Consider the following 15908-nt stretch of genomic DNA (forward strand, 5'->3'; position numbering starts at 1 on the left):
ATCTGTATTTTCATTAGCATTCAGTCAACTGAAAAAAAATATTAATTAATTAATTTTTGCATTTTGTATGTATGAGTCATACCATCAGTTATTACTATAATAACAGAAATTAAAATACCATTTATAAATCTGCTGATTATAACATTCAGGGTAATTATTATCATCTTGATGATGAGCCTTCAAGACAGTTACTTGCATAACTGGTTTCTAAGAAGGAAGAGAAGATCTACTGAATTTTAGAATGATAATGTCCAAGGGCTTAAATTTAAGAAAGTTGTGGTTCCTTAAAAACAAAAACAAAAACAAAAACAAAAACCTGAGTCATGTAAAAAATTAATTTGCTTTGACTAAGTTATTCAATGATGTCTCCAGATTAATAAAATATATTTTGCCATCCATAACTAGCCACAACTTTTATAGTGATGGCAGGTTCCCCACTGCAATTCTTTTTTAAAAACCTTTGTATTCTTAGGATGGAGTTCCCGTCATGGGTTGAAAATCAGAGAAAACACATGGAGAATTTCTACTTATAAAGTCCCTACATATAAAGCTTTATATTCATGTTCATTTGTTATTTGTCTTTCCAACCATGTTTAGATTCATGTGTGAACTCTTTCATTTATTTCCTTTCTCTTAGCCAGTCTTTCTATTAGCCAGTTAAGAAAAAAGAAAAAAAACTAACTGTTGAGCTTCCACAAATGCATTTAAATAAATAGTGAAGCCTAAATAAATAAATATTTTTAATATTTTAAATTTATATCTAATATTTTATTTTATAAATTTTATATTATATTACACTTTGAAAATCTATAAATAAATTATATTTATTATATTTAATAGTTTAATAGTTATTTAAATAAATAAATAGTGAAAATTAAGAGATATTTATTGCTTACTTCCTAATATTTACTTTTCAACCACTGAAATTCTGTTATTACATTGAGTGTTTAAGGATTTGATTTTGGTACATACTAACTTTTGATGGAAAGTACACCATAGGGAATATAGTCAATAATAGTGTAATAATGTTGTATGGGGGCACATGATAACTGCGCTTACTGTCATGAGCATGGAGTAAGGTATATAACTATCATTTCACTATGTTGTATATGTGGAACTCATATAATATTTATGCCAATTACATTTCAGTATGAAAAAAAAAGTTTTAAGTGTTTTTTAGTGAAACTATATAATGCAACTACTCCTATATTTGATAACCATATTTTATTTATCTATTTGAGTCAGAGAGTGGGGGAGGGAGGAGCAAAAGGAAAGTGAGAAGCGGACTTCCTGCTGAGCCAGAAGGCAAAGGGGTTGGGAGGGGTCATTGCCACGACCTTGAGATCATGACCTGAGCCAAAGTCAGACTTTTAACCGACTGAGGCACCCAGGTACCCCAAGATATTTGAAGTATTTTATTATTTATTTATTTACTTACTTAAAAGATTTTATTTATTTATTTGACACACAGAGAGAGATCACAAGTAGGCAGAGAGGCAGGCTGGGGTGGGGGAGGGGGGAACAGGCTCCCTGCTGAGCAGAGATCCAGATTGGGGGGGGCTCCATCCCAGGACCCTGAGATCCTGACCTGAGCTGAGGGCAAGGGCTTAACCCACTGAGCCACCCAGGCACCCTATTTGAAGTATTTTAAAGATAAATTATTATATTAATGATACATAGGAATCAATAGATAAGAATGAAAAACCGGTCTTTAAAGGATGACTGTGACTGTCATATAAACATAAAAACATGGAAAAGGCTATCTATGCTTTCATAACAATTTAATGGAAATAAAATTCAGAGGTGTGCAAGATATGAGGCTTCATCTTCTAACAAAAAAATGAAAAGTTCAATAACTAGAAAATAATTTTAATAATTTTAATTGTCCAGGAAATATTTCATTTCCAAAGTGTCCACTTGAAAATAAGACAGAGGAGCTGAATAAAAAGACGGATGACACAGGTAAAAAGCTGAATTAAACACAGTTAATTTTGAGAGCAGTCTCATCTCCACTTAAGGTTTCATCTTCTTTGCGGTTTCTCCCTGGGTTAATGCTATGGGCTTGGTTAATGGAGGCCACTGTACACAGGGATCAACATTAGGTGATTTCAGAATGGATTTGTAGGTGGACAAGGGATTGAGACCAGGTTTTTATAGTGATGACTGGCTCCATGAAAGGAGGCAGTGCCCCCCAATCTCACCGGACACAAGGACTATCCCCTCCCAGATCACCTCTGCACCAGGAAGTCAATGACTATGGTGACTGTCAACCTCCAAACTGAGCTGGAAAAGTGTATCCATCCTGAGGACCCTATAGAGCACTATTTTTTTTCTGAAATAGTAAACTGCCTTCCTCGAGAAACTTGCCTCTATTAAAAAGCTGGCAAACCTGGAAGTTTCCTGCTGACTGTTGGGCAGCCCTGGATATCATTTCACCTTTATGACATGCCAAAGAGTGTATTCTAAACCACACTAGACCCAAAGAAGCATTTCCTCACACCGTACCTGGTTGACCTGCCTAGACCCCACCATCAGAGACCTCTCAGGGCTGTTTGCTGTTCAGTGTACCAAATGATAACTATTGCTCTCCACCTGACAAATCTATGACAGACCCTACTCCCTTTGTTACTCCCACCACCAAAACCAGTGCCATACCTGAAATGCCATCTCCACTCCTCTCCATATCTAATCCATGAACCCCTCCCTATTGCACACCAAGCCTCTACCCCACACCACAAACAAATGAACCAGATATGACATGACAAATACATTCATACAAACTTTCGAGATAGCAGCCCAGCCCTTCCAAGTAGAATGATATTGGATCTGTCACTAAGCAGGGCCAGACCTACAGCCTCAGGTCACCACCTATCCCTCAGTTCTTCCTAGAGAGCAGCCCTTTGTGCCAATTCTCTCCAAAAGACCATGAGCCTCATTTAGGCTAGACCAAACCTCCAGTCTAGACCCCAACAGGGGACCCTGTGGATGAACATCAAAACAGCTAACCTCCCACAGGTATTTCCTAATGTCTAAAAGCTACAGTGAACACAAGAGCTGGTCCTCATCCTGTAAACTCATTTCCCCTTAATGATGAATAAGGTCTCACTCAGATTCTACTGTGGACCTGATTCAAGGGACCAGAAGAGGGTCCACTTGACCCAGTCAGGTCCAGGCACCCTTTACCTTCCCAGCACCCCCTGCTAGAGGTGTCCTGCTAACAGGCTAAAAGAGCCATTTTATCCCTATCTTGTTGGAACTGGCAGCCTCTGTGTGTGTACTCTGTCTCAATCCTACCCTATGACACCTCAAGTCGTGCTGGGTGCTTCCTCCACACCCTGTGAGTGATAAACTTCCCTATTTCAATTCCTCTTGTGATCTGTTGCTGAACTATGGTTCGCCATCTGGCAACCTGTGTTCTATTTAATAAATACTAATTTAACAAATTCATAACAGAGGGCTTGCACTTAACTTCCTTTGTCTCTATTTCCAGTGTCATTTCCCCCCATTATACTGCTTAGTTTCTCACAGATATTTTTAAATTTCATAGAGAGGATTTTATTTCTTGCATTAGAATAGTATTTATTTCTGATTTCTTTTATTTAGTCTGCCATAGTCTGTCATAAAATCAGGTGTTTAAAAGGAAGGAAAGAAAGTGTCCTTTTGTAATATTTACAGGTAGCGTTGATTCAGACAAAAATATCAAAGCCTTCAAATTTGTCAAAGATATATTTTTTTAAAGTCTAAACTGTCAAGAGACTTGTGATAACTCATCTGTTCCTTTCAGACATCTTGAAGATCAATACTTATTTCAGGTGCTGGTGATCATTGGTTATCTGCATCAATCACTAAGATGGTCACAAGGAACAAATCAAACACCTGGGTGCTATTTCATTTTATGTGTGATTTAGTCTGAATTCTGATGCACATCAATCATCGTGTCTATGCCAAAAGCTGCCTTTACAAGCACAAGTCGTATTTTAATAATCGTAAATACAGTTTTAAATCTTTACCATCAAGTCCTGGAACATTGAGATTAACTTTAGCTAATAACCCAGAGGTAACTATGACAGTAACTAAAATAAAATATTTTGCCCAAGTCAGAAAGAAGCTAGTGATAGAAAAAAAGAAATAAAAATCCCGATACATACTCTCAAATATTATTTAGAGCTATATAGAAGCATTTACGAAAAATATCCAAGGCTAAATTTCTAAGTCATCTATCACAAATCCATCCAGTGGAAAGAAGGGGGCACTGTGGTAAAATCATGTCCATTCACACATTATCCGGACAACTTTTGTTTTGGGTGCTAGTTTTATCCTTCAGTGAAGTCAATTCTGAATATTTTTTTCCATATCCCTATAACATGGGTGGTATCCATGTATTCCTCTGAGGCATATATTCATGGATGTCTTTGAGTTATGTAAAAGTCTTGAGCTTTTATATGTTCCTCAAATTACATATCAGAATGAAAGTGAGAGGGGTGTCTGGGTGGCTCATTCGGTTGAGGGTCTGCCGTGAGTGCAGGTCAGGATCCTAGAGTCCCAGATTTGAGTCCTGCATGAGGCTCCTTGCTCAGCAGCTCGTCTGTTTCTTCCTTTGCCTCTGCCTCTTCCCCCCTACTCATTTCTCTCTCTCTCTCTTTCTCTCTCTCTCTCTGTATCCTTATCAAATAAATAAGTAAAGTCTTAGAAAAAAAAAAAAAAGAACGAAAGTAGGAGAGAAGGCAATACATTTTTTTTCTAAATAAAGTTAGTATTTAATTCAGTATAATAAGAACCCTTATAATTTTTCCATAGTCACAGTGAGATCCTATTGGTTGAAACTGAGAAATTAAATTTTGTATTTTAAGTGATCTGAATGTAGTGTTCATGTCAGAGTTTCTAATTTTTGTTCCCATGTTGGATGTACACTAGAGCAGGAAAATGCAGGTGAGCAATGAATTAGCACAGATTAGGTTGTCAGTCACAGTAGATACAGAATAGATTGGAAAAGACATAGAATGCTAAAAGTAATTTCTGAGAGATACTTGAAACAAACAAACAACAAACAAACAAACAAAAACTACAGCAGCAACATATACTACAACCCTATGACAAATATAGTTCCAGGAGCTCACTTTTGCATTATTACAGGGTATCATGGAGAAGGTTCTATAGGTGTTGTAGTGGAGGAACGTGAAGGTAGCCCATTTAGATACAAGAAAGCAACTCAAATCCCTATGAGAACATACCAATAAAGTGGTATCAGGCTATCTGATATGTTTTCAGCTGTAGCATATTTATAACATATTACCTATATAGCTTTCTATAGTGTGAAAATGCTTATCACACAGTTTAAGTTTTATTGCTTTTCAATTGTTGTTATTGATTCTTATTTTTAGCACTTTTTCTCCTGCTTGGGTCATTTGTACACAATTTGGCAAGTCACACCCACACATAGAAGAATTATTTCTATTTTCCTCTTCTCCAGATGATATAGACTTCTGACTCATATCTGCAAATGTAATGACCAAAAATAAGGGAGAAGTGCTAAAAGAGCGTAGGTGTAAGCTTTTCTACTTCTCACAAACAAGTTGCTGAGAATCTGGCATGTGTTTTCCCACACTGTAAAATGTAAATGGATTTCTTTTCATTAAGTTAAAAACAACAAGGATATCACACCATCCTTTTACACTTGTTGAAAATAAATTCCACTTCTTACCACAGGAATGATCTCTGAAGTTCTGAAGACAGTATCATCGAATTGCAGCTGTTTGTATTTACCGTGACCTGGATAAAAGAAACCGAAGCATGCATTGCTTTTGACTTTGAGCATAGCCATCATCAGAAAGGATTAAAGCATCTCTTATTACCTTTAAAACATTTTTATCTCATATTAATAATCTCATTTTCTGCCTGGGCTAACAGAGGAGAATGTCCAAAGAGCCCTGCCCCCTTATAGACATACCCTAGTTAGCTACTATCTACCTCCTAGAGCTGCCAAAAACTGGCGCTGTTTAGGGCATAATTCACTTCTCAGAGTGAAGCTCGAGGTAAGAGAACTGAAATCATTAGATCTGTTTCTTCTTTTCAACTCCCTGCACAATACCCAGACACTCCGATTTAAAAAATAAATAAAAAAAAGAGGGCCACCTGGGTGGCTCAGTGTGTTAAAGCCTCTGCCTTCGGCTCAGGTCATGATCCCAGGGTCCTAGAATCTAGTCCCCGCAATGGGCTCTGCTCAGCAGGGAGCCTGCTTCCCCCTCTCCCTCTGCCTGCTTCTCTGTGATCTCTGTCAAATAAATAAATAAAATCTTAAAAAAAACCATAGAAATAGTTGTTAAATGAATGACTAAGTGGCTAAATGAATAACCAAGACCTACTTTCTCTCCTCATTATCTGCCTGTCAACATAGGGAAACAATTCAGAGGATTTTAACAAATGGGGAAGTATGGTCAGGTGGAAGGTGAGCAAAGGAGAAAGGAGAACCAAAAATAAGGGGAAAGAAAGATGAAAGAAATGCCCTGAAAACCCATGTCCCTGTTCTAAACAAATTTTGAGAAGCTGATAGAATTTGCCAAGTAAACTTCCATGGTGTGTTCTCAGAGGTTAAATCACATACACATTTTTGCATTTCTTTGGTAATCATTGACATACTCAGGTATATCCTCAAGGTAATTCTGATACAGTTTAACTTATTAAACTGTACATTATCCATTACATTGGATACATTGTACATTATCCATTACATCTATGCTTTCATATGTTTTGACAAACATCTTTTTCTTCATTACCATTGTTTAATCACTACTGTCATTACAGTAGTTTTATATTTGTATCATATCTTTTTCTTGATTAAAATTTGCCAAATAAGGATCTAGTTCATTGATGTTTTCAAAGAAAATAGTTTTGGTTTTAATAGTGAAATCCGAACTTTGTTCTGTTTTCTGTTTTCTCCTAATTACTTATTCTTACTTTTATTCATTTCTTTTTGAATTTTTAAAGTTTGCATACTTTTATCTAGTTCCTTGATTTTAATTCTTAGTTATTTTATTTGACTATTTTGGTTTTATTATGATAGGCATTTGCATTTTATCAAAATATTTGCATATTAATGTTTACATATTAAACATTTAACAATGAAAGGGAAATTCTCTAGAGTACTGTTTGCCCACTCCATTTCTATTGTGTAGGGGAAAAAAACCTTTTATTTATTTATTTATTTTTAGCAGTTTCTTCTCACATTTTTCTATGGACTACTCTCACTTTTCAGGCTGTACTAGCTAATACCTCATAAGCATAAGTAGTTTTTCCTAGATGCTGATAACATTAGTTATATGACAATATTATATATGGATATATATGATATATATAACAGATATATATAATAACATAATATTATGACAGATAATATAATCTTTTATCTATAGTTCTTTTTTTTTTCTTTCTGGAGTTCTTGATCACCGTTTCAACCTGGACTATTCACTCTATAGGGCAGCTAAGTAGCTGACTGGCATCCTAGAAGTTTTCACAAACTCCTTCTTATCTGCAAACTCATATTCTGGGTTCCATTTCTTCTTCCTTCTAAGCTACAGTCTTGTTTTGCTGGAGCATGTCCACCAGCAGCTTGGTCAGAATGGGTTAAAAGGAGGCAGATATATTCAATCCATGAAATTTCTGAAAATATTTGTATTCTACTTGCATTTGGATTAATTACTTGAATGAAGAAATATATCCAATACTTTTTCTTCAAACTCGTTTAAACATTGCCTCATTTTTTCGTATTAAAGATGTGATGCCACTTAATTACCATTTCTTTGTATGTGACCTGCTTTATTATCCTCTTATCTCCTCCACATACTTGTAGGATCGCTTTATGCTTTTTAAATCCACACTATTTTGAAAGTTGATAGTGTTTGACCTTATCAGCATGAGTCATCCCTCACTGGTATTGTTGGAAGTGTGGTGGCACCTTTGAACAGACAATTCAAATCAGAATTTACCCCTTGTATAATATGCAAGTATCCCCATTTTTTTGGAACATTGTGTATTATTTCTGTCTTCTATTTTTAAGCTTTGTAAAATTTTCATGAACCTTTCCTTGACCTTATCTTTCAGTTTTTATACTTATTTTATCTATCATATTCTTTAACTTCCAATAAACTTTTATTATTCTCTGACTTTTTCATAGTCTTGTGTTCTTGCTTTGTGGAAGTTCAGTGTTTCTTCCTTATTTGAGGACTTTAATAATTATTTTGTTTTCTCTTAATTTCTGAATTGCCTTTAATCCCTCTTTCCTATTTCTTTTTTCCCCTGATGTAATCTGTATCTGTTATCTTGGAGTCTTTCTTCCAGGACCTGGTGATGTTTATCTGTTCATCATTCACAATTGCTAATGAGGCATTAAGAGCTGATCATTGCTCTGTGATTATGGAGGCCAACTGATAAGCTTCTCTTGGGTGATCATCCTGTGCACAAACTGTTTAATCATTTGTGGCCTCCCAAATGCCACTGTGGACAATTATTTTTCTCTAGGTCCCTTACATTCCCCTTTAGAGAAGTTTCTACCAATATCTTAAGGTAGAATGGGAGGAGCAAGGTTGGAAGGAATGGAGAGGGTAAACTGGTCAGCTTATGTTACTGTACCAGGTCAGGGAAAGGTCTTGAGGTTTCCTAAAATTCAATACACAAGGTTTCCTGAAACACTGTTTTAATTCAGGCACCTCCTCTTGTCTTCTGCTGCAGCACCTGTGTATTCAAGTCCACAGGTGTTACACTGGGTGTCTTCAGATGATAAAGCTCAAGTCTCCTGCCCGAGATTGGGAGAAGTATATGTCCATAATCTAGGGATAAAAGAGAGAACTCAGTGCTCGAACCATTCCATATTCTTTAAGCCACTCTTCCTATTCTCATTCTCAGACTCTACCCCCATTTTCCATGATATGTGTGTACCAACACTTGAATATACCAGGAAAATTGTGGATCAACTCCATTTTTTAAAAATTTAAAAATTTATTTATTATTTAAACATCTATTTTGTTTACATTCTATTATTTAACATATAATGTATTATTGGTTTCAGTGGTACAGGACTGTGATTCATCAACCTTATATAATACCCAGTGTTCATTAAATCCTTAATGTCCATCCCCCAGTTTCCCCATCACCGCTGCCCCCCGGCCCAGTAACTGTCAGTTTCTTTCCTAAGATTAAGAGTCTCTTATGGTTTGTTTCCCTCTCTGGTTTTGTCTTATTTTACTTTTTTCTCTCTTCCCTGTTATATTCTGTTTTGTTTCTTAAATTTCACATATGAGTGAGATCATATGATAATAGTCTTTCTCTGACTGAACTATTCTTTGACTTATTGAGTTACTTTGCTTAGCAAAATACCCTCTAATTCCATCCTTGTCATTGCAAATGGAAAGATTTTGTTTTTTTGATGGCTGAGTAGTATTCTGAGGTGTATATAAGTGTGTTTATATACACACACACACACACACACACACACACACACATTTTCTTTAACCATTCATCTGTTGATGATCATCTGGGCTTTTTCAATAGTTTGGCTATTGTGGACACTGATGCTATAAACATTGGGGTGCAGGTGCCCCTTCAGATCATTACATTTGTATCTTTGAGGTAAATACCCAGTAGTGTAATTGCTGGGTCAGAGGGTAGCTCTATTTTCAACTTTTTGAGGAATCTCCATTCTGTTTTCCAGAGTGGCTCACCAGCTTGCATTCCCACCAACAGTGTAGGAGGATTCCCCTTTCTTCACATCTTCACCAATTTCTGTCATTTCCTAACTAGTTAATTTTAGCTATCTGATTGGTGTGAGGTATTATCTCATTATGGTTTTGATTTGTATTTTTCTGATGCTGAGTGATATTGATCACTTTTTCATGTGTCTGTTGGCCCCTTGGATGTCTGCTTTGCAGAAATGTCTCTTCATATATTCTGTGTTTCTTGACTGGATTATTTGTTCTTTGGGGGTTGAGTTTGAAAATTTCTTAGTAGATTTTGGATGCTAGCTTTTTATCTGATGTGCCATTTGCAAGTATCTTCTCCCATTATGTAGGTTGTCCTTTGGTTTTGCTGATTCTTTTGCTGTGCAAAAGCTTTTTGTCTTGATGAAGTCCCAATAGTTCATTTTTGCCTTTGTTTCCCTTATTTTTGGAGATGTGTCTAGCAAGAAGTTGCTGCAGCCAAGGTGGAAGAGGTTGCTGCCTGTGTTCTCCTCTGGGATTTTGGTGGATTCCTATCTCCAAGTTAGGTCTTTTCATCTATTTTGAATCTATTTTTGTGTATGGTGTAAGCAAATGGTCCAGTTTCATTCTTCCGTATGTGGCTGTCTAATACTCCCAACATCATTTGTTGAAAAGACTGTCTTTTTTCCGTTGAATATTCTTACCTCTTTGTTGAAGATTAGTGGACCCTCGATTCCATTCATTTCTAATTGGCATTGGCCTCACAGGCACCATAAGTCTCTGTTTCTTCCACTCTACTAGATAATACTCCCCCTTTGCATTTATATTTTGCAAAGAACACAGAATACTAATTTTATGGACTAAAGGGTCCCTCTAGTTCCAGGCTGGGAAGTATCCCTTGTGGGTGTTGGAGAGTTTTTTGTTTACATAGACATAAGGTGAACCCAAAGAGAAATGAACAGATCACCACTTCGGCAACACCACTGAATGGCACTAACCTGGTTTTGAGGTGGGTGTGTCACCAGAGAGCAGATAAAACTGGATAATAAGCTCCACTATGTTTCAAACATTTCCTCTTCCTTTTAAAACCATTCTTATTTTTCCTATGCTCTTAGTTCTTTCCTGATTGGAGGAGAAGGATGACCATGCATTATAGTACCCAGTATAGTTTAAAAAGCTCTTCACACACGCAGGATTCTGGCTTCCTGTTTCCTACACCCATATTCCCCAAACAGAAAAATCAAATAAAACAAAACAATGACAAATAGAAAAAAATTATACAACCTTTTTCATAATACATTAAATATCTCTACTAACCAACAAGAGGTGAATTAATCTGAAAAATGAGCCCCTTTCACTAATGCTAGATAGTGAATGATCTTTTCTCAGGAAAACAAAAAACTGACTTGGTTATTAAAGAATGACATTTCATATTTTATATATTGTAACTTGACTAATTTATTTATTAGTTTATTATATTCTTGTGTATATAATATCATTACATTACATTATATTATTATATTATATATTAATATTATATTATATATTAATATATGTAATAATATTAATATTAATATATATTATATTATAATATCTACTTCTTTAACAAATTTAAGTGCACAGTATTGTTAATTATAGGCACCATGCTGTAAGCAGATCTCTAGAACTTACTCATCTTGTATAACTGAAATTTTATGCCTGCTGACCAGCACTTTCCCTTCCCCTCCTACCTAATCCCTAGAAACCACCCTATGCTTCCATATGTTTGACTATATTACATATGTCATATAAGTAAAATCATGCAATCTATGTCATTTTCTGTCTCCATGTGTTTGATTATACATACATCATATGTCAAAAGAGCAGATTCATGCAATGTTTGTCCTTGTCTATCTGGGTTATTCCATTCAGCAAAATGCCCTCCAGGTTCATTTATAGAGTCACATATGGCAAAATACCCTTCTTTTAAAATGATGATAATATTCTTTTGTATGCGTATGCCACATTTACTTTAGCCATTAATCTGTCATTGGACATTTATGCTCTTTCCAGATCTTGGCTCTTTTGCACAACGCTGCAATGAACATGGAAGTGCACATGTCTCTTTGAGATCCCAGTTTAAATTCTTTTGGATATATATTTAGAAAAGGGATTGCTGGATCATATGACAATTCTATTTTAAATTTTTTGTGGAATTGCCATACTTCTTTGCATAGTGGCTGCACCATTTTAACATTCCCACCATGTACAGGGCTCTAATTTCCCCATATCCTTTTCAACATTTATTGTGTTTTGTTTGCTTTTGTCATACTTTTATAATAGCCATCCTAACAAGCATGAGGTGATACCTTGTTGTTGTTTCATTTGCATTTCCTTGATAATGAGATTGAACATGTTTTTTTTATAAACCTGTTGGGGATTTGTATGCCTTTTTAGGAGAAATGTCTGCTAAGTCTTTTGCCCAATTTTTAATTGGGCTATTTCTTTATTTGCTGTTGAGATGTAGGAATTCCTAATAATTTTGGGGGGTATTATTCCCTTTTCAAATACATGGTTTACAAATATTTTCTCCCTTTCTGTAGGTTTCCTTTTTATTCTGTTGATTGTTTCCTTTGCTGTGCAGAAACTTTTTGTTTGATGAGACCCACTCGTCTAATATTGCTTTTGTTACTTGTGCTTTCTTCAAGGAATCATTACCAAGCCCAATGTAATGAAGCTTTTCCCATGTTTTCTTCAGGGAGTTTTAAATTCCAAACCATATGTTTAAATCTTTAATCCATTTTGGGTTGATTTATGTGTATGGTAAAAGGATCCAATTTCATTCTTTTAAATGTGGATGTTCAGTTTTCCCAACTCCACTTGTTGAAGAGACTGTCCTTTCCCCACTGTGAATTTTTGTTAAACCTGTTTAAAATCAGTTCACCATGTGTGCATGGATTTATTTCTGGGCTCTTGATTCTGTTCCATTTGCCTATATATCTGTGTTTTTTTTTTTTAAGATTTTTATTTATTTATTTGACAGACAGAAATCACAAGTAGGCAGAGAGGCAGACAGAGAGAGAGGAAGGGAAGCAGGCTCCCCGCTGAGCAAAGAGCCGGACAGGGGATTGATCCCAGGACCCTGGGATCATGACCTGAGCTGAAGGCAGAGGCTTAACCCACTGAGCCACCCAGGTGCCCCTATATATCTGTTTTTATACTAGGGCCATACTGTTTTGATCACTTTATTAGCTTAGTAATGTATTTTGAAATCAGCAAGTGTGATGCCTTAGTATTTTTTTCCCTTAGTATTTCTATGGCTATTTGGGGTCCTTTATGTTTGTATATAAATTTAAAAATTTTTTTCTGTTTCTGTTAAAAACACCATTGGAATTTTGATTGGGACTACATTGAATCTGTAGATTGTTTGGGGTATAATGCTCATTTTAATAATATTGAATATTCCAGTCTATCAACATGTGATGTCTATTAATTTGTGGTTTCTTTAATTTTTTCCATTAATGTTTAATAGTTTTCAGTATGTGAGTCTTTCACTTCTTTGATTACATCAATTCCTAAACATTTTATTCATGTAATGGTATTTCACATAGAATTATTTTCTTAGTTTCCTTTTTAAATAGTTTCTTTATAGGAGTGCTTGGATGGCACAGTTGATTAAGTATCCAACTCTTAGTTTTGGCTCTGGTCATGATGTCAGGGTCATGAGATTGACCTCTGTGTCAGGCTCCATACTCAGTGTGGAGTCTGAATTTCTCGCTCCTTCTATATCTGCTCCTCTTGCTTGTGTTCTCTCTCTCTCTACAGTAAATAAAAAAAAAAAAGTAAATAAGTAAATCTTTACAAAAATATATTTAAATAGGTTATAGAGTATGGCAATGCAACTCATTTTTTTTGTTGTTGATTTTGTATTGTATTTTGCAATAACTGAATTCATTTATTAAGTTTAGCAGTCTTTTTGTGAAGTGTAGGACTTTTTACATATAGAATTAGGTCATCTGCAACAGAGATAATTTTACTTCTTCTTTTCCAGTTTGCATGACTTTCATTTCTTTTTCTTGCCTAATTGCTCAACTAGGAATTCCAGTACTATGTTAAATAGACATGTTGAGATGGGGCATCCTTGTCTTGTTCTTAAACTTAGAGGAAAAGCTTTCAATTTTTCATCACTGTGTATGATGATTGCTCTGGTCTTTTAAAATATGGCCTTTATTGGGTTGAGGAAAATTCCCTCTATACTTAATTTTTTGAGATTTTTTTTAAATCACAGAAGTGTGTTGAATTTTGTTAAATGCCTATCTATTGAGATGATCATGTGATTTCTATCCTTTGTCCATCTTTTCCTCTCTGCTCTCTTATTTTGTGATTTGTTCATTTTTTTTGTAGTGATATACTCTGATTCCTTTCTCTTTTTCTCTTCCATATCTACTACACATATTTCTTCAGGCTACCATGAGGCTTACATAAAATATCATATAATGTAAGTCTATTTGAAGTGGATAACAATTTAACTTCAATTGCATACAAAACCTCTAAATTTTACTTCCCTTCCCCCACTTTACGTTGTCATCACAATTTACAGTCACTCGAATTGTGTATCTTTTAACATTTTTGTCACACTTATTTTTCATACTTTTATCTTTTATACTAGAAGTAAAAGTAATTTAACCATCACCATGACAGTATTCTATATTTGTCTGTATATTTAGTTCTATTGATAAGTTTCATACTTTCATATACTTTTGTTTCTGTTTAATATCCTTTCATTTCAACTTGAAGAACACCTTTTAGAACTTCTTATAAAGTAGGTCTAGTGGTGATGAACTTCCTCAGTTTTTGTTTTTGAAAGTGTTTATATCTCCTTTATTTCTGAAGGAAAATTTTACCAGTTATAGTGTTCTTGGTTGGCAGTTTTTTCTCTCTCAACTTTAAATATATGATCACACTTCTTCCTCATTTGAAAAGTTTCTGTGGAGAAATCTGCTGATATTCTAACGGAGGAACCCTTGTACTTGAGTCACTTTCCTCTTGCTCATTGCAAAGTTCTCTTTTTCCTTGAATCGTGACAATTTAATTATAGTGCGACCTATAATTAAAGGTCTTTTGACTTTTGAGATTCATCATATTTGGAACCCTTTGGGCTTCCTGGTCCCCATGGTCTGGTCTTCCCAAATTTGGCAAGTTTTTAACCATTATATCTTTGAGTTTTTTTAAAGATATAGATCCTCTCTCTCTTTCCTTTCTGGTAATCCCATAATATTTATATTGATTCTCTTGTTGTATCTTTTAAGTCCCTTAGGTTTCCTTCATTTTTTCTTGTTCTGTTTTCCTCTGTAGTCCTCCGACTAAATAATTTCAAATGACTTATTTTTAAGTTCACTGATTCTTTTGCTTACTTACTTAACAAATTATTCTAGTTAATTTTTTATTTCAGTTATTTCTTATTCATGTCCAGAGTTTGTTCAGTTTTTCTTTTTTGTTCAAGCGCTTTGATAATATTATCATTTGTTTTCCATGTACTGTCTTCCTAATTTCATTTAGTTATTTATATGTGTTCCATTGTAACTTACCAATCTCCTTTAAAATAATGATTTTTGATCAATTACAAATCTGACAATTTGTAAATATGCATTTCTTTAGAGTCATTTATTGGAGATTTATTTTATTCTTTTAACTATATTTCCATGATTTTATGATTCTTCATGTTCCTTGTAGCTTTGTGGTGATGTGTGTGCATGTAAAGAAATAGCCCCCTCTCCTAGTCTTATGGATTGTCTTTAACTGGGAAAGAATTTCATCAGTGAGCTTGTCTAAAGATTCTGGGCCTTGGTTTTTTCTACAACAAGTGTCCCATTTTTGTTTTGTTTTATTTGTTTATTTGTTTATTTATTTATTTATTTATTTTGTTGTTGTTGTTACTTTTTCCAAAAGCTCATAATCTCTTGCTCCCTTTGGTGACTGACTATGTCATTTCTGCCGTCACTCCACATGAAACAAAATAGAAACCAGCCCCTCACATAGTGCACTGAAAAACCACAGGCATTAAGGGCATGCTTAACTTTTCCCCTTCCCTTCTTAGGAATAAACCTCAATTATCTTTTTCTGCATCCCAGAGCCATCTGCTATCCCAGTCATCTGGAGTATGCTAGTTTCTTTAGCTCTCCGTGTGAGGCAGGGCAGAAACCAGCATCTCCTGCAGCCCACTGAAATACCAGGGACATT

The sequence above is a fragment of the Mustela lutreola genome, chromosome 1, assembly GCF_030435805.1.
Source record: "Mustela lutreola isolate mMusLut2 chromosome 1, mMusLut2.pri, whole genome shotgun sequence".
Lineage (NCBI taxonomy): Eukaryota > Metazoa > Chordata > Mammalia > Carnivora > Mustelidae > Mustela > Mustela lutreola.